At 33.1% G+C, this 27,685-nt stretch overlaps 1 protein-coding gene across 3 annotated transcripts in view; it reads right to left on the bottom strand.

Annotated features, from left to right (window-relative positions):
- Positions 1–27,685, bottom strand: part of LOC126853860 (solute carrier organic anion transporter family member 74D) — a 78,993-nt gene that overhangs the window by 49,518 nt on the left and 1,790 nt on the right. The window contains exons 1-2 of one of the 3 annotated variants that reach the window (XM_050599951.1): positions 9,109–9,305; positions 7,354–8,263 (exon numbers count right to left, since the gene is read on the bottom strand). The exons of 1 other annotated variant lie outside the window; for it this stretch is intronic. The gene's annotated coding sequence lies outside the window, so the exon portion shown is untranslated. Of the gene's footprint in view, positions 1–7,353; positions 9,306–27,685 lie in introns of those variants that run through there. One more of the 3 variants, XM_050599950.1, reaches the window with a different exon arrangement.

Below are 27,685 nucleotides of genomic sequence, written 5' to 3'. Positions count from 1 at the left end.
GTATTTATTAAGAAATCGGTTTAATGTATTTTGCATGATTATTTCTAGCTTATGTTAATTAAATTAATTTTTTATATATTATTATTAAATGAGATAATTTAATTAACACTAAACACATTGTTTATTCGTAGAAAGTTTTCTTATCATCCCTTTCTCACTCCTTCAATTAGCCATAATAGCGTCGGCGATTACCTGTGCAAGTAAAATGTTGTCCTTTAGAGGCGCGACGTTTGTCGTCCGAGAAGAGTTATTCGACTTTGGAAGCGGGGAGAAGAGCGAGAAGCAGGAAAGGTCTGTTAACGGGCGCGAAGGGTGCCGTAAATGCTCTTCTCCGTCGAGTACGCCCTCGAAGAGTGTAGCCCTTTTAAACCTGTTTTCATTGCGATCCTTGTAACACCAGCCTACACCTTCCTACCTGTTCCTACAACAATGGACGAGACGCGAGCGAGAGCGTCCCTTTTCCACGACGCATTCTTAGTTTCCTTCTTATCGTAATGGACCGGCTCTTTCGGCCTCTATTCTATCTTCCTTCTCGATTTTCTACAAACCCCATCGGAAGCATACTTATTTGCCTATTCTCTTGCAGGATTAAAATTGATCGGAACAAGCGCACGACCAATTCAAAAAAGCAAAGTAAATATTTAACGAAGAAGCTATAGATCTGATGCAAATATAAAAATTATAGACAGAGATAGAGAAATTAATTAAATAGAAAAAATAAAAATATATATGTATGAAATTACTAGGCTTCTTTAAGAAAATAGAGTTTTGTATTATAATCTATTGTATTATAATCTATTATAAAAAAGGAAATTTTTAACCTGTTGAAAGTTATTTTAAGTCAATTAATTGAAAAATCCACAACCTACGTCAATTCTTTTAGGTTGGTATATTATGCAGTATGTATATCAATTCAAGTACTGATAAGGAAAATAGAAACGACTAAATATGATACTGATCAGATATAATTTATGAACTAGATAAGCGATCAAGACGGAACAACAGAATGTTTGATAATCAGACGAAATACGTTTCAATGATGTTTCAAACGATTGACTTGTTCGATGAATTGATTCTGATCTGTTCTTCGATGTCGATCGATCGATTTTCGCGCTGATGTTCGATTCTCGTCTGCCTGATTCTCGCTCGTCTTCTCTTACCTTCTTATTCTTTCTTTCATTTCTCGGCGTGCAATATCATCACTGCTCCACCATCACATACCATCTCAAAGACGTTATAAATAACCGCGTTCAACCCCGCGTGCATCCGTGATTACGATCGCGGAAGATAGCAGAATGCACGGCGGTCATGTTGTTGCACTTCACGTCCGGACCCTTCGGGACCACGCACGAGAACTTTTCCTTAGCCACGTCATTATGAGACTCGTTCCGTTCTGCTACGACATCGCCGTGTAGATCTGTTAATTTGCCTTTTTTTGATCATAAATATAAAACTTTTTTACATATATTTCCACGTTACTTATCAAAAAATTAAATAATTACAAATCGCAAAGAAAATTCTGTAGAGGGTCAAAAATTATTTTTCATTTCACGCATCTAATCGACAAAAAATAATTTTATGTCATTTTATATCTGTAAGTATCTGTAACACGTAATTAATCGTTTTTTAATTCGCCTTGATATTCATATCGAGAAATTAATATTTGATATGCCTAGGTAAAAAAATGAAGGACACACACAGATAGATATTGCGGCAAATAAAGTTTAAAATCGTGGAAAATTTTGGAAAGTGAAGTCAGATCTCATGCAAGTGAGATTAATGGAATCCTTTTATAAGTCATATCGATTCTCATGATTGTTCTACCGTCTAATTTTAAACATGAGACTATGATTGTCCCCCTCATAGAAGCACTTAGTGTATCACACGCAAATCAATCACAGAATCGTGCTTGATGACAATCTCGGGTCAAAGTTCGTTCTCAAGTCATCAATGTTCATCATTCATCATAGACTGCATGACGTGCCCTAGCGTACCAATATAATAAGCACATGCGGAAATGGAGATTAAGATAATAGGTTTTAATCCACATCCATCATAACACGTGTTAATTAAGCTACTAGATAAATTATGAAATATTTTCATAAAATAAACACAGCAATTAGACATGAGAAGCCCATATATAATAATTTTATTTTATCGTTATTCCGTCATTATAATGATTTTCCGAGCAAATGTATTCTTAACTCGATTGATCGACGTCGAATCATTTATTTTTATTAAAAAATTTTTTTTCCTGTTATTATTATTATGCAATTAATATTAAAAAAATGTACAAATATAAAAAATGTTAAAATATAAGATTAAAATTCAATATACAATTTTATTTTAGGATATACATAAAAGAAATTTTTTTTAAACGCTTTTTAATTGACTCAGGGTTTGTTTTATCCGAGGCTTGATTTAAAATCTAAATTTTACCACGCAATAATGATTTGTATAAAACAAAACAATATTACGCAATTTAAAGAACATGTTATGATGAAAGAGATACTATCTGTATCAATAAAGTATTATTATTGTCCTAACAATATGACGAATGAACATTTGCGTCATTCTTTTCTTGTCTTGGCAAGGAGTCAATTTAGTTTTAAATAGCTACGTATAGTTAAAGTTGGTCTCGTAACGGTTGTTGGCAGGTTTAGAACTAGATTATTTCAACACCAAATATCGAGCAATTTACACAAAAGATGCTCTGTCTAACAGATAAAAACGCAAAAATATTTGTCGATTCAAAATTATTACGCAGATAATCAACAGTACATATAAAAGCGCAAATTGCGGATATTGTGAAATTTTATTAATATAAAAGCAGAAACAAGGAAAATAAAGAATTGCATGACTCATTCGAATTCATTTGATCATAATTTTGATAATAAAGAACAGGTTGCACGGCTCGAATCCGTCAATCGATAAGCGAACGGGCATCAAAGCGAAATCACCGCCCATCAGCTGTTCTTATACGAAGAGTAGACGGCGAATTCGGCTTCGATATTGGCAACTCGTTATTTTATCACGATCGATGGATCATATAATGGGCGCGAGGCGTGTCGCTCGGGCTCTCCTCTGCGACTGCAGATCGTGACCGTATGTCTTCCTGTGTGTGGCGGGCCGTATAGAGGATATTAAACCTTGCTCTGTAAATTCGCTTGTGTATTATCACTTCCTCTTGCGTAACCATTTCAACCAATCCTTTCATTATTTATTTGATAATCATCTGATTATTCTTGTACAGTTAAGTCATTTACCTCATATATACATATCTTATAAGTATACTTATAAGAAGTAACTCTCTCTTTCTCTCTTGCACATATTTTCATCCTTCTTATGTTAACTTTTTTATTTTAAAATACAAAATTAAATTTAAAAAAAATCAAATCGCATCAGTGTCATTTTAATAACACCATCTCCAAATATTTAATAGATACGCTTTGTATCCGCTTTTAGCGATAGTAAAAGTATCAACTTGACTCCCTGATGTTTCTCCGACAGAATCGGAGCACGATAGATAACCTTCGTATTCAGATTAAAGCGCTTCGCGCTTGCGTAGGGAGAAAATATGTATGTTATATGTACGAAAATGCACTCGGCAATTGAGTATGGACCGTAATCGCGCGCGTGTTCTCGGAATTAGAGTTATTCAAAGGTTGCTCGGACCGGGACGCGAATGATAATAAGCGCGGCGCGCGGGCGATATCGATAACCGGTTTAATGTGAGAGTATTTATAAAATTAAGACGTTAATTTAATGAAAGCAAAAGTGTGCAGTCACGTAATTTTTTTTCGCGGGATTCACGCCATCGAAACGACGATGGATTTTCATGGCAGAAATAGGATTCAAGGAATCTTATTACAATTGCAGAAATTACTGCAATATCAATTCGATAAAGAATAAAATTATATTTAAATCGAAATCAAGTTACGTCACTCAGATTATATGACAATATTTTAATTTAATTAAGCGTTTATTTAACATGCTGATTTTACTATCAAAAATTGTCGCAACTGTAATCAAAAATGCAGTCATAATAAAATGTAACGCACACTTCTTTAGCTTTTAAAATATAAGAGAATAATAAAAAAGAAGATAAGAAATATAATATAGCATTTTTATCATTATTGTAAAAAATATGAACCCAATGAAAACATTATGAGGTAAAATATCGTTTTTGGCAATTTTGACGAAATTACTTGCCATTGAGAACCCGTTTTAGAACTGTATTTTATCCACAAAACGTGGGGACATAATTAGCGACGCATTTTCGCGAGCACATTGATCCGTTAGCATAATGTAGTTAATATCTGTTTGTTTCTACAACTAATATTTGCTCAGCTAACGCCCGGGCTCTAACGCGCCACTCAAGCCACGATATTACGAGTAAGATAAGTAAAGAGATACATACATAGAGCATGGAGTTTCGTGGACTTCTCGAGTACGATAAAAATTATGAGGGAGGTCAAGGTTATTACTTCAATGCGGATAATGACTACTTATAGCACAATAGAGGTACACACTATGTTTTATACGCAAGGGCATATAAAACAAATAAGCGTATGTGTGATATTAAAATAAATTTCTGGAAAGTAGAATAAAACTATTAATAAAACTCTATATATAAATTTATATATCTATATGACATTCTCATCTATAGTTTATACATATTTTTAATATCATCTCTAATATATATATATTGTTATATCAAAAATGCAGGCAAATATTATGACCATAACTTCACGCGTGAAAAGAGATTTAAAACTTAAATAATCGTATAAATTTTTATGAGATTTATATATAAGACACTTGTTGTTTTCCAATAAATATTATTCGCATAATATATTAAAAAAATATTTTTGAAACGGAATCAAATTTATTATGCGAGGAGCAAATATATTAATTAAATACTTAAATTTATAATCAAAGAACACCGAACTATTTAAGCGTTAATCACTAATATTGGCGAGCATAGTTTAAAAGTAATTGTGAATTTTGCATCAAACATTGAAATACTAGACGCATTTATATAGACAGGTTTCGCGTCGCGTGACTATGCAAATCGTATATCTACGGCAAGTGACAGTGTAATGATCCGAGTTATTACCTTACCGCATGACTATGATTATGTATATCCATCAATCATATTTGATACTTGGACAAAAATTCGTCAATCCGCGATATAGCCACGTTCACCAATCAGTAACTCTCTCACGCGTTCCGCAAATGCCGAAATATATCGATATTTCGATTATTTTTAAAAGGTATTTAAATTTTTTTTTTTTTTTGTTAATATCCATTTTATATTTATATTTAAACTGAATTTTATGTGTTAGAGAGTTTATACATAATTTAAATTAATATCGTTTAAAATAATATATATAGAGTAATATATTACTCTATATAATATATATAGAGTAATATAAATAGAGAATGTTTATAAAGTCTAATAGATATGTACTTAAGTTATCTTGGACAGATTAAAACATTAAACAACATAAAATTAATCCGAAAATAGTTTATAAATTATTTTGACGTATTCTCTCGTGGATAAATTTCTTTCATCAAAACCATCGAATAGAGAAAACAAGGAAACTGAAAAGTGAATGTTTCTCTTTCGCAATCAAAGTGCCAATTATACAAAGTCGAAGCCAAGTTTTTATTGCTTCTCACCGCGAGAATGTCGTAGAATGTCATTAGTCGCTCTTCCTCATTTAAAGTGATTACAGTCAAGATCTAAATAATAAACCTTTGATATAAAAAAATCTTTCTATTCCGCTCTTCTAATCCAATTACAAAATTCGCCAAAGCGATTGCCAAATCTCTGCAAATAATAAGATATGTCGCGTAAATAAACCGAGAGAAGGGCTTTTCTTTCTCGTCTTTCGCATTTATTCAATCGATCAGGTACACATATAATTCTATTCGCTAATCGGCGCTCATCAGTACGACAGGTCACGTTCTTGAGACTTTTCGAAGGTCCCCCGAGCGAGTGTGTCGCGTCGCGTCGCACAGTCTCGAATTTTATCCCCCTCGTGTATAATTCAGCCTAAGTGGGAGATATGGCAAGTGACGTCCGGTCCATGCGCCATGGCCATGCGCGAGAGAAAACACGAATTTCTACGAACCAAGCTTGACTAGCCGAAATAAATCGCGTTAGAAATATATTGTATTGTATCAATAGCGATATATATATATATATATAACATTTTCTATCAATCGCAATAAGTCTAATTAATTAACGCGCGCGAGTTAACAAACTAAATAATCTAGTAAATTTTTGCGATATTTTATCAATGATATTTTTCACGATATGTATTGTATACTCTTATAGTTAATTTAATTAGAGATGTATATTTTTTAACTATTACTAGTTCCCTAAAATATTACAAAAATAAAGAACATAAGCGCAGTTGGAATGTATTAATTCTTGTACGTATTTTACGAAATAAATTAGTCATATTGACCCACTGATGTTATTATTAAAGGTGGGCAGTATTATTAAAAAATATTACGCATCGATGCATCAATGCGATAAAATATAACGCGGATATCGATGAGAAATTTTTAAGAGATAACAGCTGTTTCGAATTGTTGTTCAAAGTCGCTTTCTGAACGTAATAATGCAGAATTTTTCATTATCTAATTGTCACAAATAATAATTCCTGACGTAAATGTGCTTCTTTTACTGCAAAAAATATGTAATATGTATGAGAGAAAATTTGCGATGTTATGCTGGAAAGCACCAATGACGCAGTATGCGAAACACGTGTAAAAATAATCTCGATATACACATTGAAATTAGCGTGCATACTCGAAGGTCTAAAACGTACGTGATATCGGACGTGTTACATTAAGCTATTAAAATTAAAAAGAAAAAGTTAGTTTTATCGAATTAAATCCGAATTTACGTCATATATTATATCTGCATTAAAGTAATGAATTATGAAAAAATATGAAATAAATATATATAGAGAACCATATTTTTTATACATAACTTTTTTACATAACTTTTATAAAGTTTTATAAAAACAAAATACATAATAAACCTGACTTTTAAATACAATGATTATTAATTAAAAATATTGTTACAATCGAATACATTGTATCTCTCTTCACCCCATGCTACGGTAGAATAAAGGGTAACGATTCGCCCCGGATGTAAGTCAACCGCGGAATGCATTAGTTTCTCACGGTCAAGTCTCAATCAACCCCTCGACCGACGCATCCCCGAACCCATCGCAACCCCCGTTGTCGAGCCTCACGAGTCATTGCCCTTACGGTCACCACGCGACCAAGGTCGCGAGAGAATGGGATAGAAAAAAAAAGAAATGTAACTCCTACCTGTCACAGGTCGCAGTGCTTTTGGTTGGTGTCGTGCGTCATCGGCGCAGAATCGGCTGCTCGTTCATGAGGGAGAATCAGCCGGGGAGAAAGAAAGGAGAGAGAGAGAGAGAGAGAGAGAGGAAAACACTCGTGGGAAGCACGAAAGAGAAGCAGGATGGGAGAAAGAGGAAGACATATAGTCAACGCAGCACCCTGGCAAGATATTTGGCGGGCTCTAAAATAGGAATAGCTCCGCGTCCTCCGTCGACGTTTTGCTGCTTCCTCGATGTAGTGACGATGCACACACACACATATATACGCACACGTACACGCTGCCGTGCTGCGTCCTGTTCGTTTCTTCCTTCTCGTCGTCGCCTTTTCGTCGTCGGTCTGCCTCACTTTTATATCCAAATACAATGTAGAGATACCAACTCTGTCACGCTATCGTCCCTTCCGCTTTTTTCATCCTCGGTCATAAATCGTATGTTATATCTTAAGATGCATTGCTTCGCGCTTTACAACATTAATGTTGTCGTTGTTAATATCGTCGAGAGAAAGAGACGTTTTTCCCTCAAAGAGATAATGTCGAAAAATACTCATTCGTCTCTATCCCACTCTGGCTCGATCTTCGCCGATCTCTCTTTCGCCTCTCTCGCCGTTTGCGACCCGATCTGCAGTATCTGGGTATCCGTGTCGTCGTGCACGTCGATCGCTTGCATCACTTTGCATGCGTTACAGATCCATTGATCCTTTGTCTCCTCGCCACCGTCTTCCCACACCCAACACCCGCTGCAGCTGCCGTTGCCGTCGTCGCCGCCACGCCAATGCCAGCCTCTCCGTTTAGCGCGGATTGTCTTATCTCGGAATGTACGGCACTTGACGCATCATGCTGGGATTATCGTGGCTCTCCGGCTCTTCGGAATCGCTCCTTCCAATCAGAAAATCAATGTTGAACAAAGCTAGACCGAGCGAGGTGTTTATTATCAGGATGCTTTACGAATCTTGAAACCATTTCCTCAAATGTCACGAGAACCGAATGTCAAACTGACAATCAGAAAGTTGAGTCTGACACGATTGGAAGAACAATCTTGATAATTAATCAGTACTGATATAATCAAAACTTAATAACAATAAAAAATTAATGTTTTTTTTTGGATGACTTTTAAAAATCCAAATGTCATTAATAAACAAATTTCACAACTTATGACTTGCATAAATGTTGAGATGTTGATCTACAAGGTAAATGCTACTGCTCGCAATTGCTTGATAATTTCTGATACTGGTGCGAAAGTTATGATTCCCAGAGAATATCACGCGCTATTTTCCACATTGAAAGAAAAAAACGACAAGTCATCATTTTTCATAAAGCCGATCAATAAACTCCGAAAATTTTCGCTCCGAATCGTGCCCCGTTCACGATATATATTATCTCTCTCTATTCTTAACAATTCTCTCGAACAATCTTGCAGCGAACAATCATCCCACTGCAACCTGCTCCCCTCGCATTGACTGATAGCTTCTAAGCAAGCTTCTCCCACGTGCCAATTCGTCGATCCTCGCGATGATCAGCTGAACGACCGATCGCGCTTTTCTCTAACAATCTTTCGATACGAATATTGTTTTTCCAGGACGACTTTACGGACTGTCGCTATTTTCGACGCGCTTTCTTCGGCGCTTTTATTTGGGCAATATAAGAATTTCGTAAATTCCACTTCTCGCTTTACGTCATGCAAATCTTCCCAAGCGAAATCCTCGATCATATCAAGGTATCACCTCTTTGGATTAAATTCCTTTGACGTAATTCCTGCACTTTTTTCCTTTTCTTCTCTCGTCGCACGTGCCAGTTTAGCCCAGACACGCGAAGCGACAAACACTAAAGTCTCCCTTGGCAAAGCAAGAGACGAAGAGATGCTCGCGGCTCCGCGGTTCGCGCGCGACTGACCGAGGGCGAGAGTCGTTATTGGGAGCAGAGCGCCCTCTATTCTATCTCCTCCTCTCTCATTTCTCTTCTCTACTGCATCTCCTCGACGCCTTCTCTATCTTATCTCCGTCTCTCACTGTCTCTCGCTCTCTATTCTCATCTTCTGCTTCTGATCTCTCTCTCTCTCTCTCTCTCTCTCTCTCTCTCTCTCTCTCTCTCTTTCTCGTTCTCACCGCTGACGCACTCGCGGTTGGGCCGTACCGTCGATCTTTGTCATTCCTACTTTTATTCCATCTCTTTCCGCCTGCCGTCTCATCTCTCGTCGCTGAACAGGTTCACTCTTCGGCTCCCGTTCAGCGCGGAGCAGGCGCGAAACGAACGAAACCGAAACTCAAACTCGACGACCGCCTCCACTAGCTCTTCTTCATCGTTTTCTTCTTATTCCTCATCTTGATGCTGTTCATCTTCTTTGGCATGACGCTGTTCTTTTTCCTCAACGATGTCAAGGTGGTTCCTTTTTGGTGTCTCCTTCATTTCTCCATCTTTATCTTGGTCACCACAGATTTTCTCGGTCAGTTACATTTTCTTAGATTGACTTCTATTTCGTTCTACATCGTTCTTCACCTTGTACAATTCACGAATAAAAGATAAGTGACATCACATGTTTCTATATTTTATTCTTTGATTTTATTATATCCGTGTGCATATTTGTCTCTTTCTTTAGAAATATATATTTTTTCATCAATTTCTTTTTGCTCATTTTTCTTTTTTACATTAAAAAAAATTTCTCTAACAATATCTCAGTATTCTTCTATAATATTCTTCTCTGTCTCTCTTTTTCTATATTTTTATTTGATCGTTTCTTTGCCTTTTCGCGCTTTATTCATTGTTTTTTTTCCATTTCTAGAATATATTTCTCGTCATTTCCATTATTCTTCGCTTACATTTATTTACGCTCTCTTACAGATACGCTTTCGTTTTCCATATCTTATCATGTTTCTCTCTTTTCGCTTTTCGTCTTTCTTGGTTCTTCTGGTCGAATACCTTTCCTCCGACAATTCTCCTCCTCAAACGTGGCTGTTTTTCTCAACTCTCGCTTTCTCAGTTTCGTACAGACAGCATACTTCCCTCATGATCCTGTCAAAACTCTCCATCCTTGTCTTTATAGTTACGAGCGAAGACACTGTCCAAAACTGGTTGGAAGACGCTCCGGCGCTCGTTTCGGCACTATAATCGACTGGCCAGACTGCCGTGCCACACAGTCACCCGTCCCACTACCCTCTCCTTATCCCTTGATGATTATTTTCTTTCATTCCCCTTGGACATTTTTGCCCTTCTTCCGACTTCGTAAAAATAAAATTCCATGAAAAAAAAAGCTAATATCTAGAAAAGATTGTACAATCAAATCGTTGTCAAAATATAATCCTTTATAAATCTCTAATTTGATGGAAATCGATTTGTAAATTGAACAATTGGCCCTGCCCACCTCTTTCCTCTAACTTTCTTTCTTTCTCTCCCAGTAGAAACATCCTTCCTCCATCAACTCTTTAATCGCGCGTAATGTAATATTAAAAAATATTTGTTACTTGTTATGTATAGCGTATTTAATTAATAAAAAGCTTATATTAATTACATATTTTTAAATAAACAATTAGTATAAATCAGATTGTTAAAATTCATTTAATACAAATTTTTCATTCATCAAGATCGTTAATTTTCTCAATAATAAGGAAACATTATTTCTTGGATTTTATATTTTACTATCACTTTTTTTTAGAGTTAAAGTTTTAAAATTTATTATCTAATTCTATGTCTATTTTTCTCAAATTTTTTTTATGATAAATAAATTTCTATCAAACATTGTATAAGAAATCTAAAACCGTTAAAAACCCAAACAAACCAAGATAACATAAATATCATGAGATGCCAAAAGCACCAACTCCGATTTGACGATTAGGCACTAACGAGATACAATCCTTCGTATCCTGTTTGGACTTTGGTGTGTGGTTCGTTATAGGTTTACCAGTTGACAAAAATTTGTGCGTAGGAATGGAATTAGTAAATCAGAAAATGTGATGTGTCACTGAAAATGTTATCCTGTTTTTTAATAATATGCATTTAATAATTGCATGTAATAATTGTTTTAATGTACAAGTAGCAAATTTGTGTTAAAAGCACCAATTATCATTTATTATTTATTATTATTTATTTATTTATTATTATTTATTATCAAATTAATTATCAAATTGTAATCTCAAATTATCCAAAAGCCTCATTTATATATATATATATATATATATATATATATATATATATATATATATATATTGTACACATACATAAAGTACATAATAAATATTATAAATTTAAATATTTCAATACAAATAGTGTATTATTGAATAATATATTTTGTTGCAAATGCAATTTATGTTAACTAGTTTTATAAGTAATTATAAAAACTGCACCACGCGAAGAGCGAGCAGTAATTAACTTTGCGAATAAAAGTAGATGGTTCTACATCTTCAGTCGGCCCTTTATATCCGGCGGCCCCTAAAAAACTAGAGATTTAAAAAAAAGTCACCGACGATTGGACATTTAAGAGGGATGGAAGTCAGGTCTGAACTGTTCGCAATTTTGAGAGAATGGACACGCCCAAATTCAAGGATGCATCGAATTATAAAGGCTCAGCTTCATATCATTCTTAATGAAATCAAAAAGTTCTGCAAACTTCACCGTAAAAAAATTATTACGCGATTATATAATCAAAAATATAATCAACAGATCATTATTTTCAAGTAAAGATTTTTTTTAATAATAGATTTTTTTTAAATAAAATAAATATATATTTTTTTTCTTTGATATAAAAAATATATATTTAAAAATATTTTGCAAGAGATAATTTTTTATCGTATATATTTCTCAATTCAATCTACCTACTTCTTTTTTTTTCTCTGGTACAATCTTAAGTTCAATTCTTTTTTTTATTTTTTCCAAGTATATATTCAAAACATTGAGATAAACTTTCGCAGAGACATGCTCGTAATCTCTTCAGGCATCATCAGGAAACGAAGACGGCCATCCGGGCATCTGTGTTGGATCTCAACGTCCGATGCTCGACGTAGCGGGAAGAAATTCGCGCACATAATCCGCGCGTATCGAACCGTTTCGCGCCACGATTGACATTCAGCGCGCATCGCCGCGCGTCGAGATAGGTACATACAGGAACACACGATGCATGTAATGCCGGCTACATCAATACGCCGACGTAACACACAACCTACGTATCATCGTCACGTACGACCGTCGATTGAATACGCGGAGGTACTCGCGCCCGAGTACCGGGCGAGCCACAGCGGGCGGGCGTCGCGACGCGATTGCGACAAGTCGGCCCGGCCATCACGACCGCCGTTATATACCGTTATGCGAACATTACAGACAGGATTTTCTATTTACTGAACAACGGCACACATGACAGATTAGAACAGACCAACTTTCGGGTGCGGCTGATGCCTAGATCAATTGCGTCGAATTCAACAACGTTGTTTGCAGAGAGCCGCTGTGAATTTTGTATGTATGTCGCCAAAAAGAATAATTGTTGTTTCTGCTAATGATAATATCGAATCGCAATTATAAGAAAATTAATAAATTTATGTTAATACGCACATAAAGTGCGTACCAGCGAGATTAACATAAAAGAATTTTACTAGAGGAAAGAATTTTATTAAATTCTAACGCGAATGTAGATTAATTTTCGTCGAGACATCGCGATTCTGGAAAATCGCGTAGGAAATGCAAAATGATAATAAGGGTAATTAAATTCTCTCATAAAAGAAAGGATAACGAAGTTCTCCGCATCGACGGCGTGATCCTTGCAACAGAGTTTCGATAGCTGAGATTGATCGCCGTGGATGATGTCATGTTCGAGCAATAGAAAGACTACTTGTCGACACACGTCTGATCGATAATCGAGATTTAACATCGAGAAATCCTTGACACCGAAAAGAATATTTTGCTCAATGAAATCTTTCAGTGAGATAATCAAAGATGCATCGTAATTTTATAATACATAAATAATGTAGATATTTACTTTAAAGTTTTGTAATTAATGTTATATTTATAACTAATATTTTCATGTAAAAATTATTGATTCTATTAAGATATTTTATTTTTCTAAAAGATTTTCTGAAAAAATCATTTTTTTTTAGATATAATCTGAATATTAATCAAAATATTTAAATAATGCGTAACCAGAAAAGATTAATCGTCCCAAAGCTGAAATATTTGCAATTACAGATACCATTACTTTGTTCTAATGAGATGAATAAGTTCAATTAAAGCGCAAGCTTCCGGGGATATTCTCATATAAAAGCACACGCGATAAATGCGAGCACACGGAGTCCTCTCTAAAGATAGCACAATGACAATGTCTGAATTAGCGCGGCGGCTTCTCTCTATCAATTAGATGGGATATAATATATACCAGGAAATGCTGAACAATTATTGTTGTCTGGCCCACATACTGCACCGCGCTAACTGCTGCGTCGCTTTCCTCATCCCGTCTTCCATTTGCTTTCATTGCGTTCACTGACGGGACAATTTCTTTTTTTTTTTCCTCCCTTTCTTTCTCCGTCTGTCGCTCATCGTTCCGCAAACAAAATGCACGCTACAATCACGCGATATAAAGTTTCGAGAAATTTATGCGATCGGAAAATGCAAATTGTGCTAACAAAAGGTCAATCGATTGAGCAACGTTTGGCAAAAAACTCAACTGCATTGATTGATTCATCAACGGCATGGGCATCAATACTGCGACAACAATCATTTTTCTTCGGTTTTATAAAACACAAATTATTCTATGCAGAAAAATTAATTTTACACAATTATATATCTCCAGAAATACTGTTTAAAAAATTGTCGGATAATATTTTAAAAATAAATTCATTATGTGTATATGTATGATAAAAATTTTATATTTAAAATAAAGGTATTACAATATAATATAATATATTTCGATGTTAATATATATCATATCATATACAAATGTTTTAAACTGGTATGCGCATCTAAGCTAGTTAAGTATGGTATTACGAGTAATTAATTTGTTTATCGGTAGAACGACACATGGTAGAGCTAGTTAAATAGCATCGTACATTGACGTTTGTTGGCAACGTTGATCAAACGAGTGCGCAACAACAGTGTTGCATTATAGATGTTAACATAATAAAATAATTTGTGCACACACAACCGACTCTCTGTCTGGTATGTATTATTAATACGATTGCAAAGTACTTGGTACGAAATGAACGTATCGAGCAATAACTGCAAATAAATATTGTAAAAAATATATATTTTGTAATATATCAGAAATTCTATAAAATTTCCTCATAAAATATTATAAGCTATAAAATTATAATACTTCTATCACACAGTTTATATATTTGATTGAATTTTTTTTTTTTTTTTCAATTATACTATTCAATTTAAAATTCTATTTATAAATATATTATAAAATGCTGCGAATATGTATATACATTCGTGAAGCGGCAGCTTGATAAACAACGTCTTCTACTTTGCTCGATTATTATTATTTGTCGCGCTAAATGAACAGCCAGTCGCGATAATATGTCTCAGATTCTTATCTACGATAGCCACAGCAGCAGAACGCAATGCGCATTCAATTCGGCGCGCTTACGTCATCGAATAGAAGAAAGGAATTCAAACGAATTCAAACATTTGTCGTTCCCGGCACGTAATTCTTCTTTATAAATACGATTTATGCAACACTCGAATGCGAAATCGCAAAAAAATGCAAGATTACGCAATATTTCGTGTAATTTCTTTCTGTCAAACATTTTATGGAACAATAAGCCAAAAATTTCAAAAAGCAAATAAAATACTTTAAAAGATAAAGAAAGAGATACATTTCTAAAAAGAAATATTTAAACTCGAGATTTCCACATATAAATTAATCAAAAATAATATTAATAATAATTAATGTCTACTAATTCTGATGCTATAAAACAAGAAAAATTAATTTATCTAATATTTACATTTTTAGGTTCAAGGAATTATTATATTGCTTAATAATATTTTCTGATAAATGATAATTTAATTAGTGCACATTGTATCATCATTGTGCGATAAATGGTGTTGTGATTAAAGATACAATTTTAATCGGCCCGCAGTTTTGCCTCTCGTCACGATAAACTTTGCCCAAATATCTTTTAATAATTGTTACAACATATTTTCTCGTTACTAAATATCGAAAAGTCTGGACCGATGACGTGCGCGACAAACACGCCGTCATTTGCATTATTTGCGCAGCCGAGAATACGGAGTGCAAGTGCATTGAACCAAACAGTCAGTGACGATCGTCATTAGGCGGATCGGCTGGACTTCATTGAGAAATGAGACGCTGTAGCCCAGATATCGATGCAAATGCGTTTCACGCCTCTATTGGAACGTCGAGCCACCGCCAATTCGATACCAATTCGACGGATATAGAAAACCACATTAGCATCGACATCAGCAAGAACGAGTTTTTAAAATCAAACAAAATAATTATATAATTTTTAAATTATAATATATACATATATATAATTTTAAAATTATATAATTTAAAAAAAAAAACAAGTATAAATAATATAATAAATCTAGAACTTTGTAGATCTCTTTCTGGCCTAGCCACATCTCACAAAATAAATGAGAAAACATAAAAAATTAAATTAAATAAAAAAAAATAAACATAATAAAGCAGAAAAAATTGTAAGTGCACTCTAGAAAGATAAACATAAATCGATAGAATTTTTATCTTATAACATATACGATATATTCTTATCTATTTTATAAGTACCTCTTATCTATTTTACAAGTAATCCTCCACATTACTCGAGAAGCAAAATGGTCCAAGCCTACGCATAGAATGAGAAGATTAAGAATTTGGCGAATAAACCGAGGGAACTCTAAGTGTCGACGGTTTGTGAAAAAAAAAAATTTAAACGAGCGTGTTAGCCTCCATTGGAAAATTAGATTCAATCTAACGCGAGGCGGCAGTCTCTCACGCTTGCACGCGGCTAGACAGAAATTACGAAACCGACGACAACCGCGGATAATGTCGTAATGTTACAATGAGCGCGCACGCACATTCCACGCAGCGTGCGGCCACCAAGGAAGAACATTGACCACTGCACACACGCGGAAGTGATTAAGCCATTTTAGCGTTTAATAAAGCACATATGGATTAACCTGATTAACTTATTCATCAAAGAGAACAACGATATTGATTGCCTGTCTAAACAACCGTTGCCGACAAACGTCGCCGACACGATTTTTTCATAAGAGATCATACTTGTATGAATCAATAATAATAATAATCTGCTCGTTTTTCTTGCTTTAATTTTATCATTATATATCAGTATAGAAACGAAGAATCAAAACAATATTTAATTATAACTAGAAAAATAAATTCATTTATCATAAATTTTTTTTTTTAATTTGAGAATTTAGTATAAGTTATATTTTTATAGAACATAAATAATAATAATCTATAATACTTAACATGGCAAATTTAATTGTAGCAAATCGTGTCATAAATTTTTAACTATAGAAAAAGTTATTTATTTCTATAAAATATAATTATATTTTTTTATTTCGATAATACAAAAATTGCTAATGTAAAAATGAAAAAATATCGCGTTATACAACATATTTATTCTTCGTATGTTTTGCATAATATGACCGCACGCTATCGCGCATTATTACGATGAAATCTTTCGCGAGATAATTTGTTGATGCACTTCAGGGATCTCCCCAAATTGTCCTTAATTGTTACAATCTTTACATCTCTCTAATACAGTACCGTTGACCCTGACTCGATATATATTTCGTCTGTCCATTCCAAGAAGGCAATTATGTTTCAATTAGTAAATTAGCTGGTCTGCACTCCGCATTGTCAAAACTCAAATTGGAATCTCTACCTTCTACTCGTCTCGTTCTACAGCTATCATGTCAGCTGTCTGCCTATCCATACACTACCATCATTATATACAGTAGCAATACGTGCCATTTTGATTTTGCACACAAGCTCCAGTCTACCTTTATTTTTATATGTAATGATTTATTTTTTATTTAAGGTCTAATTCACTCGCAACCGCTTGAAATTTATTTTTCTCGATCGACGTATCAAAATTTGTATCAAAATTTTTTGACATTTATGTCAAATAAATTTCATTTTTAGATTTTCTAATACTACTCTTACGAAAGTTTCGATTTTCCTTGTTATTTTGTGTTTCGACTGTGCCACGAGCGTCTGTCTTATCTCTCGAAAAATCGGAATCTTCAATCTTATGCTGATATCTCTTACATTGGTAACGCGTCTGCGACGACGTATGACGCGACTGTTTCTTTTGTCGAATATACTAAGAGCATTGCCTCTTTTTTTCACCTTATTTTCGAGTTTCTCGCTCGTGGACAACTCACTGAATTATTGATGAGTATGCGATCGGCTAGAACGGCATAAATTCAGATATTATTCGTCTCGCGGACAGTCAAAAGCATCGCGATAGTGATCTCAATGTGATCGATGATCGGTCGTCTTGACTGGCAGTATTCATCGAGGTTGCCGATCTGTCAGCAAAATAAAAAAAATACAATGTCCTAAAAACTGGAATTGCGCAGAAACTGACGATATATGTCACGTATTCAATCGTGTCTATATACAGAAACGTATGAATGTATACATATATGTCACTAAAGAGACGCAAAGTATCCTAATCGCGACAAGCGAATGAATTAAAAGACAATTGACATAACTGAGTTGATATATTTAAAATAATATATAAATATTTTTTTCATAATTCTTCTTCAAACTATTTGCAATTGACTCATATATTAACGCGCAATTACTTTAGACGTATGAATATTATCAATAGCGCGATTAATATTTGCAAAATTGCTGAACTATAGTTGCAGATTTCGTCAGAAAGCATCCGTAAATGAAAAAAATCAGCGAGATACTGTTTTATTACTGTTCGATTACGTAATCTCCCTTTCTTAAATCTTTTTACATCCCTCTAACATCCGCTATGGGTCCATTATAGTTCACGATTATTTTCGCCTTCTTTTGTTGAAGCCTATAGGATATGCGGGACAGAAAGACAAGACGACTTATCGGGGATGGTTTGGCAGTTTCATCCCCTCTCATGAAGGACATGAGTTCTTATGGAATATTTTGCGAGCCAAGAAGAGACTAACGGACGACAGGGGAATGAAGGAGATTCCAAACTACAGAGAAAAGAAGAGAGAAAAGTAAAGAGAGAGAGAGAGAGAGAGAGAGAAGGAAAGAAAGACGAAGCTGCGAGGGCGCATGTGTGTGCCACCACGAGCCAGACGCAGACAACGGCCGACCTTGTCTCGTGACGTCACCGGCCCGTCTAGACGGAATCTACCTCTTTGTACGTTCCCCGTCTGCCCCATTCGTGGATTAAATTTGAAAACGAGAAAGATAAAAAGAAAACAGCTCGGTGAACGAGCCATTGGCAACTCGATCTAAACTGTCCACTGGATTCCCGGTATTAATTTTAGCTATCTAGCTAACTTGTCGCGACTATCACGAACGCAAAGAACACCTTCTCTATCAGCGTTGCAATGATTCAGTTTGACGCTGAATGAAATCAATAATCTGATATCATGTTCTGCAAAAAACATCTCGCGTGAATAGCTTAGTGAGAACGAATGCTCGAAGCTTTGGCTCAAAAAAAGAAATTAATTTTTCAGCCGGCTGTTTAATAATAGAAATTAAGACAGAATAAAGTAAGGAAAAAGGCAGGCATTATTGAGGGTAAAGTTTATAATATAACTGATTTAATAAAACCTTTTTTTTTCATAATATATTTTTTCAAAAAATGAATAAAATAAATAATTAGTAATAATAAATAATATAGTAAAAAAAATATAGAAAGGAGCGTTCGTCCTTATCTATGATATCAATTAAAACATGAAATAAATATTTTATTTGGAATAACTGCAACTTTGTTAATATTATATTTGATTGTCATAAAAGATATTTATTGTAAATGATAGTTTTATATATCATTACATCTTTAAATATTTATATTAAATTTATTTGAAATTTTCCCCAACATTGTCTACTGCACGGAAGGGTGTGCTATCGTCGAGGCTAAAGTGCCGATCGATGTACATACTCCTCGACCACACCCGTCGATGTTCCCTCTTTTAGGTACTGTGCCGAACTTCGAGGAATCGATATTCACCGATGTCGGATGTTCTAAGCTCTATGGGTATCTGACAAAACATCCCCCATATAATATAATCTAATATGTATTACATAAATATAAATAAAGATATAATAATAAATAATAAATAAACATTTAAAGATATTTAATACAATATAAAAATATAAAAATTAATTTCTTTTTTTTCATTCTTATAAATAATTGATTTATTATTTGCTGTCACTATTAATGCATTATATTTCTCTAGTATTTTATAAATTTTTCCACATATTATTATTTCCTTCAATTATTATCGTTATTTATTAACAACTCTATACACTTTGGTACTTTTACTCTATGTACTTCAAATGCTCGTAAGTCTTAATGGCAGTTGCTCGTTGAAAATATTCCTGCTCCAACGTCAGGCAGTTAAAGTCTCATTATCTGTCTTTCTTTCTTTTTTTTTCTCGGTCATGATAGTTAAGACGTTTACTTTCAAATTCCGAGATTTTGAATTTTTTTTTCCATTAAATATACATTGATATGTAGCTCATATAAAGTTCATATTCCGTGTTCTGTATTTAGTAATTACCTTTGATTCTTATAGCGTGTCCATATCTGCTATCATAATTTTTTATTTATTACGTAATTATTTTTTTTTATTCGTTTAATTTTCTTCTTACGATTACTTTTTATATTTATTATGTATAATATTTTTTATATTTCTTAAAAGTTTTAATTTCAAAAGAAAATAAATTCTCTCTCATTTTCTCTTTCTCTCCTTTATGGGAACGCGTCTGGCTCGAGCCTCCGGTGCATCAACCGCACCAGATTGGAGCGACGTGCAATCGATTCAACGAAGCGGAATCACGAGTCCCGGTCCCAGGGCCAAGGGCAAATCTCTTAAGAGACTGATTCACCTGCTTTGGCCAGACCATGAGCCGAACATTGACGGCGTTGTTGTTGTAGGTCAAAAGCGGAGACATATCGAGCGCAGTGGGAAAGAGTTAGAAGTCGAAAGTCAATTATGTCGATTGATTGATATAAACGATTTAACAATTTGGCCTCGACAAAGTCGCCACCCGACGAGTGTACAATCAAGAGGTGTCGGCAAGCAAATCAGTGATTTATTTTCTTTTTTAGCGAGAAATTAGTATTACGTCATTTTTAAATGCATTTGTTTGAAATATAAAATAATTAAATTTCTTAGATTAATGGCAATACATATGTCAACTATTGTGAGAATAATTCAAAATTAAATTATAATTTAAACACATGCTTTTCATTGTATATAAAATATGCGAACCTCGGCGCATATAAATAAAGAATGTTAAAGTTCGCGAGAAAAAGACCGCAGTGATTTAAGTCCGGAGCGGATGAAGCGGCCAAAATGTCAATCGATGTGAACATGATGCCATTATTGTTTTTTCACGCTTACTTGCGGTTGGTGTATTTATATCAGAATCTCAATTTTTTGCCGTACAAAATATGTCCAACAGGAAAAAGACAGAGAAACAAGTGTGCGATAAAGAGGCACTTGTCCGCAGTCGAGATTTATCTATCCAACGAGATCGTTTTTCGTCAATATGAAGAATTTTTAGCGTTTCGATAAACAACGCCTACGTAAGAGACTCGAGTTTCTCTCACATAAATTCCTCTTTTGCGTCAATTATCTATACAAAAATATTATTTGCGCCACAAGTGCAAAAATTTATATCTTTATGAAATTAACGAGGTTTTACTCTACATTATTTATTATGCACATATTTATGTATAAAAATGTGAAAAACAAATCATAAAAATAAATTTGAAAAACTTTGGCAAAAAATGTCTGGGAAAAATGTCTCGGTTTGTGAAAAGGTACTGAAACTATTCAATAAATCTTCACTATATAAATGCAAGATAATACGAAGAAGTGTCATATTATTAATTGTTTGAAAAATTATTGACTTTATTAATTTCCAAAAATTCTGAATAATGCATCCAGAAGCAGATGCCTTTTCTTCATTCACTCATGCAAACAGCTCACGACGGCAGGAAAGCGCAAAGGCGTTCAGGACGGAAATACAATCCCTGGAAGCTCTATCTCGTGTTCGCACTATGAGCCTGGAATACGCGAAGTAACCAACAATCAACTAGTAACCCAGACTTTAGTATTCCTGCGATGTCGTCTCGTACGAGACTTCCTCATTCCAGAGTTGAGCTATTATAAAGCTCTCCCGTCTCTCTACGTTCCTTCGCCTCTTTCTCCTCGTCGTCGTCGTCGTCGCTGTCGTTGGCATCGTCTACAAGCCTAATTGTATTACTTCCCTACAGTGATTATGTATACTGCTCGTTTATTATATGTATTCTCTTTCTATCATATTTAATTTGCAAATTTCATATTATATCCTCTCTCTCTCTCTCTCTCTCTCTCTTTCTCTCTCACACACATACACACACACATGCACATACTCATTCATTCATTCTTTTCTCCCTATTCCTTTCACTATCTCCTTAATTTTCCTTATGATTTCACCTCCAATAATTTTTCATTTTATATCTCAATAATATTATAAATTTATAAAAATCGCTCAAAAAGATCGCAATAGAATAAAAAACTCGTTATTGTACGTCTCATATGTTCGAAAGCTTTATAAATCGTATACCACCAATTGCATGCCAAAGTACATCCAGGAAAAACCTACGAGAAACAATGGTAATGATAGGAGTGCCACCAGGAGTTCTGTGAAAATGCGTGATAACGCGCTGAGCACAACTAATCGATTTTATCCAGAACGCCTTTGCGTCGACGAGCATCGCGGAAGAGTTTAAAAAAGGGAAAAGTTCGCCGTATTTAGAGCGTTTCCAAAAAATTTAAAGAAATATAGTTTTTTATAAAAATTTCATAACATTGTTATTATATCACGTTTATTATTCAATTTATTCGCAATTATTGAAAAAATTTTTATATACAAATTTTTATTAGCATTAATTTCTTTATTATGATTATTTTAGGCATTTATATTCAATTCTATCTTTACTTTTCGTGGAATTCGTAAAATCTATTATGAATAATCCACAACAATACTGACATTACAAGGTATTAAGAAGCAGATTTCCGCCACGCGGCGCAAAAACAATGCCACTTAATCTGCTTAATGCACCATTTAAATCATTATTCATGTGACTGTGTATTTATCACACGAGTAACGTATAGCTGGCAAGAGCCACGGTTATAAATGAGAAACTACTCTCCAATTAATTTTGCACGTTATATTAATGTATATTTAATTAATCATAACTTATTATTTCACTTTCTTTAAAAAAAAAAGCAACTTGTCTGACATGGGCAATTTCCTCCTTTAGGACATTAAATCTGTACAAAGCTCATTATTTTTTAGATATATGTTCGTATAATCTCCTACAAAATAAAAAATTAAACACTAAAAGAAATATATCTGATTAAACTATGCAAGAATACATCAAATGTTTTACAAGCACAAAATAAATTTAATGACATTAAGTTTTATTAGCAATTTTTTATCAAAATTATATTTAACATTAATATAAGTATTTATTATCAAAAAGATCAGAATAATTATTTGCACATTCGGCAAAAGTTTTGTATTGAAAATTGGCTAGATTCCATTTTTCATAAAGAAACATAAATTATTCTCGCACAGTTCAAAAAATTAATTTCTTTCTCTTTCTCATACCAATATTTCACGTTACATTATTCATGCATAATTGCTTCCTCTTAGCGTCGCGAAACAGATTTCTCCGATCGAAACGTAACTTCAACGTCGGATATCGCGCCAAGTTCAGCTTCCGTTTCAGTTTGACGTAACGTGACGAGGAAAAGGAAGCAACATGCTCGAAATGGAAATTATTCTATGGAATGTTACTGTCAAAGAAAACACTTGAGAACTTTATCCATTTGCGTTTGGTGAAATAATCCAAGCAAAGATGTAATTTTTTTATGATACTCCATTTTTCCTCACATATAATTTCTTTCTAAATTGTTTATAACATTATTTAATATATTATTGAAAAAATATAAAAAATTGAATTAAATTAAGCGCGCGATTTACAATGCCCTCCCCCCTCCCTGCTATTTAATCTTCTATTAAACTTTATTTAAGCGTATGCATTATGTATTTTCCTCGGAATAGTTTTACGAGATTCTTTATAATGTGTACAAGAGTACAAAGCTGCCGACGCTTAAAGCTACGTATAAGCACATAATTAAGATTAAATTCAAGATCCTCTTTATCAATCATGTGCGCATCGGCCCGTCTGAGCACATTGCACTTATCAAGGTTACATGCGCGCACGCCTGAGGCTTTGGATGATAATAGAGATACATTATCATAGCTGGTTTATATCTTACGGTGTATATAATATGTATTTAAATATCTGTGAATACTGAAAATAACAAATTCTTGGTGAGAATTAGCTGAAATTATAAAAGTATTATAAAAGTATTAGCACAGTTGGGCGTATTAAACTCCTTTACATCTAGATAAATTGTAAATGTGATTATTCATATAAATAAACTCGTAAAGAGACGTAACACATATAACAGATCTATTATATGTTTATAAGAAATAGTGACGCATGTTTACATGCTCGGCGGTATGTCAACGCAACATGGTAGACGTTCCACAACAACAAGGATACACCGGCACGAAGAACAGTTTTATTATTATTCGACAAGCATTTATATGCTGAACAGGTCATGTGATATACTTGTTCATAACGTTCCTTATTTATACAATCTTCGAGTATTATTTCAATTGACATGTGTGATTTCCGTCCTATCAAAATTTTCTCGCGTACTTTTTTATATGTCCACTATTGCATTGTTTATATCCGTTATATTATATCGATACGCAAAGCAATTCGCGAAATCATTATTATTAATCCCGGGTATATAAACTTCTGCTATAGTTATAATTAATATTGATAATTATAATTTTATATATATATAAAATTATTTTTATATAATTTATATATATATATATATATATATATATATATATATTTAATTTTATAACTACTACACAATAATATAGTGTTCAATTTCTTACCTAATAATTATATTAATATTGTATTTAAAAAATGACTCAATGAATTTTACTTAATATTTTCTAATGTATTTTTTTATTTTAATATATTTTTTATTTTTTTTTCCTTCTGATTTGTTCTTAAAAGTGGAGAAATATTTAAAAAATTCCTGGTATTCCTGATAAAGATATTTACGTTTTTCTTATTTTTCTTATGAGTAGTTACTACTTTCAAAATGTCCTACGATGACCGATGACAAAGATGGAGTGGCGCCAAAAGCTACGAATACGACCCGAAGAGAGCCAAGTGAATGACAAGTAAATTAAGTATATAATTGAAATTCAATTCGCACAATGGCACAGATACACAGTATTAGGATTCCGCTAGCAAGCCTCGCATTATACATATGCGCGTAACGAGCGAATGCATGTGCGTGCAAAGTTATCGAAATCGCAGAAAAGCATTCGTCACTTTTCCATTTTTTTCTTTAATTAATGTCCAATATTTACAAAAAATTAACATCAAAATTGAAAAAAAAAAACATAAATTATCCTTATTAATCAGTGATAAGAAAAAAAACATTTTAATAGAAGTTTAATCGATGATTTGATTGATAATTGTTTAAGTAATGATTTAATTAATGATAAAAAAAAGAATAACATTCCAATATTAATTTTTTTTTTTTCAAATATCATTATATGCATATTTTTTCATTTAAAGTTAAATATATTATACATAAAATGTAAAAATAAAATTTTTGTTACAAATATTAAGTTAATTAATAAATCCACAAATAAAAAATAGCACAAAAAAATTGAAATAATATATACTAACTTTGTCTCGTTATGGATAATTTATTATAGATTATTTATAGTTAAACAAATATTACAATGCATTGTAACATAAATAACGAGACAATAAATTGACCTAATTTCAAAAACAAAAAGTATAAATATACATTAACGATTATAGTGAATGAGTTCACGAGTGGGTGTAAGAATGCGAGTGTCTCGATCGTAAATTACAATAAAAACCCAGTATTACGAAACGCTTACAAAATACATTCGCTTAATGTGACGTGAGTATAGAACTGAAAGCAAAAGGGCCCAAAACAATTCCAATTTAATTAGTTGCATTTAAGCTCGTTAAATTTTATATATTCGCTTTGTTATATCCGATGCCACTACCGTTTTCGATTGATATCACTGACTCACTTTTCTAGAAACAGCGTATTAATTTTTTGTCCCGACAAAATTGAGATCGCGAAAAAGTATTTAATTTAAATGTAAAAATATGAATATAATATTGTTATTAAATAATAGTTATTAAATAATAGTTTGCTTAATATAATTTTTTTATTTCTGCAAAATATTATATCGCAAGTATTGATACTTTAAAAAAATAAAGTAATATAAATTAATTTTGATCAAAAATATTATAAAAAATATTTCTTTATATTTATAAAAATTTAACATTGAATATAGTGCTATATTATAATATTATGTTTTATAAATTAAACTTTTAATCACAAAATGTTAATTTACTAGATTAGCTTTAATAAATCACATTATTCATCCTCATCATTTGAATATTTTTAATACTCTATTTTAAATAAACCAAACATCTATAATTATTAAAAATGTTTGCGATTGTACATACATATATAGTACATACATACTTATCTGTGTATATACTTCAAAAACTATCAAAAAATTTTTAATAGATTCAATCGACAACATATTTATATCTCAGTATTTTCCTTGCCTATCAGAAAAATATATCGAAATTTCACCTCAAGGATCATTCGTAAGATAGAAAAACGCGATAAATCGCCCCGATACGAAATGCTGCGTAAGCCATGTGAAGATGTCGTCGCTTTCATCAGAGACGAAGAGGTTGAAGTAAAACGGAAGGGGTAGAGCCGCTAGAATCTAGAAGGTTAACAAAATCAATACCGAGATGGGTGGCACAGCAGCGAGAAGAGAGAAAGAGAAAGAGAGAGAGAGAGAGAGAGAGAGAGAGAGAGAGAGAGAGAAAGAGGGAGAAACTGGTGGTGATCAACCCGCTCGCGCCGGGGGGGGGCTAGATCGGCTACCGACCTTTATTCAGGCCAACTGCATCATCCCCATTCCCACACGCACATGCATTGCGCGGCTTTAGAGGGAGAAATGAGTATGGAAGGAGAGGAATGAGAGGAGGTCGTCTATTTTCATGAAGGGCTGTTTTCGTCGGATGAAAACAATCCTGGCATACATAATCCCGGACACTCGGCAAAAGCGAGGTATTTATTTATTGTTGTCATTCCGATCAAACGTAATAAGTATAACTGTAAATTATAAATAAATATAATTATGATCACGGAAATTATCCGTACTCTAAAAAAGCTATTTTATAAAAAATTGTGTGTAAAATAGTATTCGCGCATAAAAAAAATGTAAATCATTTTATTTTGAATCAAAGATTTGTTGATAATCTTCTACGTAGTTCTTCAAACATATTTGAAAAAGTTTGTTAATGTAATTAAATAATTTTTCTCATATCTTTATAACATTTTTTCTTATTTTCATAAATTTCAAAAATAACAACAAAATTAATTGTGTTATATAATCGCGTAATAATCGGATATTACTTCATTATAATGTGTGTGTATATGTATGTGTGGCCAACATGGACAATGATGAAAAAGTAGATAGTAAAATTTAAATAAAAAGTTTGGAGATTATCACGTGCAAATATACTGAGTTCTAATAGAACATATCGAGAATCTCGATATAGATTAAATTGTTTTTTGATTTTACAATTTGCTCGTATATAATATATATATATATATATATATATATATATATATATATATATAATCTAGTATATAATATATATCTAATCCAGTATATTTCTAATTTTATTAAAAAAAAAAAAAAAAATTAAAAGGAGATTAAATTTTAGTTAATTGTGGCTAAAAAAAAATTGTAAAAAAAAGTAGTAAAAAATGTATTTCTAAATTTAAGATTAATTATTTTGAAGCACATTTCGTGATTTTTACATGAAAATATGAGAATAAAGTTTCTACGTTGCGAGAGTATACATCTCACTAAAAAGTCTCTCTCCGCGGTCGTCGTTTCCTCCTGTGTCTATTTTCGTTGTATGCTTG

Source organism: Cataglyphis hispanica, chromosome 13 (assembly GCF_021464435.1).
Source record: "Cataglyphis hispanica isolate Lineage 1 chromosome 13, ULB_Chis1_1.0, whole genome shotgun sequence".
Classification (NCBI taxonomy): Eukaryota; Metazoa; Arthropoda; class Insecta; order Hymenoptera; family Formicidae; genus Cataglyphis; species Cataglyphis hispanica.
The sequence above is the reverse complement of the archived record's forward strand: the minus strand, read 5'-3'. Positions and strand labels throughout refer to the sequence as shown.